The 4,850-nt window shown below is 32.7% G+C and overlaps 1 long non-coding RNA gene across 1 annotated transcript in view; it reads right to left on the minus strand.

Moving 5' to 3' along the window:
• Nucleotides 1-3: 3 nt before the first annotated feature.
• The window catches only part of LOC102675434, a 21,724-nt gene continuing 16,877 nt past the window's right edge, over nucleotides 4-4,850 (minus strand). The window contains exon 3 of the long non-coding RNA XR_420786.2: nucleotides 4-123. This is a non-coding gene — a long non-coding RNA (uncharacterized LOC102675434). The remainder of the gene's footprint in view (nucleotides 124-4,850) is intronic.

The raw sequence follows: 4,850 nt of genomic DNA on the forward strand, positions 1-4,850 counted from the left end.
CAAGTCTATCTCTTCGGAATGATAAAGAAATCTCGTTCTTGCGCGTAACGACAGCATCCATTATCTTGTTTTTCATTGCCACCCTTCTTCTTCATTCTTATTTATTCTTCTTCCTCTTCTTCACTTCTCTTTCTAAACTTGAAGCCGCAGAAAGATCCATATATCGATCGAACAGTTTCATAGGATAACTCGAAAACGTGCGTTTGAAAATGCATAGCAGCCACACACTGTATCCCAAAATGGAACTTCTTTTTCTTCATCTCATCGATCAGTCCATCGATTCTTTTTTTTTTTTTTTTTTTACATAACAAAATATTTTTCTCTTTCGCGAGCTCACCACGGGCTCGTGCAAATGAATTTCGATTCACGCATTATGTACAATTGTTCGCGAATCCATTCTTGTTTCTTTTTTTTTTTTTTTTCTTTCTTTCGCTTAGACCCGCTTTTTATCGATTGATCCTCCTCAAGAAAAAAAAAAATGTTGCACTCAAAACGGGCACCCTTAATATGATATTTTATAATACATTATTTCTTATGTATGCGCTCGAGTCGAACCTTAAACGTACTGCTTTTGCGTTTTTTTACGTACAATTATAGATATACATTATATAACTCTATTCTTATATACCCTAAAACTTGACAGCAAATTGCATCATGTCCGCGACGGAGTTTTATCAAAGAGACGCAAAATGGAAAACGATAATCGCATCGTTTCCTTGGATCACATCGTCATCTTTAATATTTAATCCTTCAATCATTCCACAGCTCTTATCTTTCCCCTCGTTTCTCTCACCGTTTTCATTGCAAATATCGCGTTTTAGTAAACCTTAATTACATCTATATAATTTACTGCCTAACGGTAAACTCGTCGCCTCTATTTCGTTGGGACAGAACAAAAGTTCTGTCATTCTGTATTTTTTTTTGTTTTTTGTATAACTTTATCGGATTCGCGAAGCCTATACTCTCGAAGACAATAGGTTGATTATCGATAGTCTTAAATTTTTCTTTTTCTTCCTTTTTTTCATTGTTTTGAACTGTGCTAATTTACTTCACTTATAGTTCTTGATCTTTTTCTTTTTTTTTTTTTTTTTTTTGAATCCGAGGAGAAACAAGCTTTCAATGTTGTTATTAAAGAAGATGATATTAGTAAAAGCAATACGAAAATTATGTTTTAATAAATGCACAAAATGAAAGACCTATTGATTCTGAAGTATAAGCTTCTTCGAATGGATAGTGCCCTTCGGTGCACTATAAGTCTACCTCATTCGTTTTTGTATCTTTTTATTTCTAAATCGTCGTTTGTTTTAAAGCAGACCAAAGTTTCGCGGAACAATGCTCTGTACAGCGATGCTTGATGTAAAAATATAAGCTTATAAAATGAAAAAAAAAAAAAAAAAAATAATAAAAGTAAGAGAAACCATTCGAAGAAGAAATGCCATGTGGTTTATAGAACAGATAGACGGAGGAGAAACATCTGCGCGTGACAGGAAAGTCATTTTCTTAAGACCATTTTGATATAAATATATATCTAATTTACAATTTTTTCCGATCCGAAGTACTAGTCTCCAAAATTTTTAAATAAAAATTAAAATAGTCAATCTATCATCCTTCCTTTAAAATCTTTATTCACTTGTAAATTTTATTTGGAAGGTAATAGAGAGACTAATATATATAATTTGTACAATTATACGATATGTACAGCTGAGTAAAACTCAGATATAAAAGCAGTTCTCATTATATTAAATTATAATTTGCACTTAAATTTGATTTTTATGATATACTAAAATTATATTTATCATAGATAAAATTATGAAATTTATAAAATAAAAATATACAGTCAATTGATCAAACAGCATGAAATTATATATAATACGCATTTACTTAATTCGTTTCTACATAGTTAAAATTTACTGCTAATTATATTATTGACCTGTATAGTATGGAAACTAGGTCTACGGATCAAGATGGCAGCGCCGCGTCTTTCACTACTGGCCGATTAAAAGTGGAATGAACATCTGGCAGCGCGGATAATTTAGTAATTGACTCAAAATACAAGCGTCGTGCATTCACATTTTTGCGTGAAAAATAGAAAATTTCTATCTTGCAAAATTTCAAATTTACCGCGCAAACATTACTCTCCGCGGTGAGCCTTGAAATAAAAAAGAGAAGAAAAAAAACTAAAGTTATTTCGCACAACGATTACACGTAGGAAAAATTATTGTCACGCACGTGCGAGCGATGGCACAATCTCTTTTCGTTCATAATTTCTTTGTCCAAGTAACACACGCACGCACACATTTTTAAACGCCATCGATCGTGTGTTGCTTTTCTTTTATTATTGATCGTGCAATGATGCTTAAACCGCTCTGCACATGCGAGAAATGGAGAAGTCAAACGGACACGTTTTTTCCAAGTGTATTCATCTTTCATTTAACTTGCTTTTGGTTTACGAATTTTGTTCGAACGATCGCAAAAATAAACGATCTTCATTTTAATTATCTTCTGGATAAAACGTGTCCATTTTCTTTCTTCTTCAAGAACGAAGGAATTGGATTCTCCCTCCGACCGTATATATTTAATGTATATATATATTTATGTTTATTCTCTCTCTCTCTCTTTCACACACATACGCGCGCACGCGCTTAACTCACACTTTTCTTTTGGCACACTCACATACGTACATACATACATATTCGCATTCTTACTTCCTTTCGCAATCACCAACGCATACATACTTTCTGGAGACACTCTCAAGATATATATCAAGGTACATGGTCGAATCTCGATTCGCTAAAATAGTCAGTGCGTTTTTTTTTTTTTTTTTTTTACGTACCGCAATCGCGGTCAATCCATTTCCCCTACATTTTATAATTTAGCCGCACATCAGATTGACACGGATACTTGTTTTATTATAATGTGTAAAATTTTTGTGCAATTCATTTGATCTCCCTGTTTCCTTTTTTTATACCATATTTTTACGAGCTCTATGATTAATCTTCCGTCAAATTAATCCCATTTAATAGAAAACAAAAAAAAAAAAAAACAAAATGATATTGTATTTTTTATGGTCGCGCATCGCGCTGGTGTACGGCTGGACTTTCACGAGCAGCAGCAGGAAGAAGAATAAAAAATATTGTCATCGACAGGCTCGTCAGAGATGCGTTATGGAATTTACAAGTAAACAATCAATAGATCACGAGAAACTTCTCCTTGCTACCGTAGGTAAAAATCGTACTTTCCTTAACAATGGTCTAGCCCTTCGAAAATGTCTTTTTTTTATCGTTCGATATATAAATGTGTGCATCGTAGAACCACGCAGAAAACAAACTTTCGATCTTCTTTTATTTTCGTTATTATCAGTGATCTTGAAGAGAATGTCGAATTTGCGTTCGAATTTGAAACGATTCGATTCGAACGCAAAGCGACACTTATTATATTAATATTATAAATCGATTATCGAAGAGCGAGTGAAAATGGCATCGAATTTCGCTGCATGATTCCATGACCACTAAATTTCCTTGGTATAGAAATAAAACACAAATAAAAGTTCCTTTCGCGAGAACAATTGAGATCAAAGCATGTGCCTCGAATTTTGACGATTGTTTCAACGAGAATTAAAGATATTTAAAATCAAATCTGAAATATACGAATCGAATACCACGTAAGAAATCTAAATGGAACAAAAAAGGAGGCACGATTGGATCAGAAAAAAAAATAACATCAATCTTTTACCGATTAAAATCGCGCTTTCTCACATTTGTTCTATCTTTTTAAAAAAAACATTGATTGAGATATTTGATTTGAATATGTAATCGTAGACCATAGCGCTTAAAAAGACAGCTTCTTCCTCTTCTCTCTCTCTCTCTCTCTCTCTCTCTCTCTCTCTCTCTCTCTCTCTCTCTCTCTCTCTCTCTCTCTGTCGCTCGCTCGCTCGCTCGCTCGCTCTCTATCTCTCCCTCCTTCTTTTCCTTTCTATCTTTGTTTCACTTCAGACCTTTCAACTTAATTCTAAATTTAAGGCTTAATTAATTAATCGACATAGTGTTTCGTGTGGCTGTGTTTTGTGTCCCTGTATAATGATCAGTGCTTTGTATGAAATTGATGAGCTGTTGATTTCCATTCTCTTGCATGAAAGATCAATTTAAAACGATATTATTATATATCGATAATATGATGTCGCGTTTCGAAGTTCCCTCGTGACAAAATACTTTTGAGGGCAAAACGATTCGAAATGCGACACAATTTCATTGTTTCATTTTTGTATTGTTTGACGTTGTCGTTCGAAGACGTTAGTTCTATTTTATATTTCTTCTACATATTTACTTCGATGCGAGTTTGATCCTCACATTTTTCCTTTCGATTCATTGCTTAATCACGAATTTTTTTTTAAAAAGAATGGTTCGCCGGTATTCTTTCCCTAATGAAAAATGGTACGGATATGCAAAAATTCGTATTGATTCTTTTTCTCTGCTCTTTAACACCACTTTCACACATGAGAGTTTGCCAAATGATAGTAAAGGAAAAAAAGCGTTAAAATCTGAATAAAAGAAATTTTACGAAGTACGAACATAAAATTTCGCCCTAAATCAAATATACTCAACCGATGTGAATAAATCGCTTACAAAACTATTAAATATATAAATTGTGAATTACGGAAATTAAGTAAATAGCAAGAGATTGATTTTTTTTTCCTGATGTCATTAACCTAAAACTACACTTGTGATTTAAAAAAACGAAAAGAAAAAGAAAAAAAGAAAAAGAGCACATCACCATAAATGTAATTACAACTAAATAATAATAATAAAAAAAAAAAAGAAAATATATATATGTATGAAAAAAAAAAAAAAAAA

This window comes from Apis dorsata, unplaced genomic scaffold, assembly GCF_000469605.1.
Source record: "Apis dorsata unplaced genomic scaffold, Apis dorsata 1.3 scaffold_52, whole genome shotgun sequence".
In the NCBI taxonomy this organism is placed as follows: domain Eukaryota; kingdom Metazoa; phylum Arthropoda; class Insecta; order Hymenoptera; family Apidae; genus Apis; species Apis dorsata.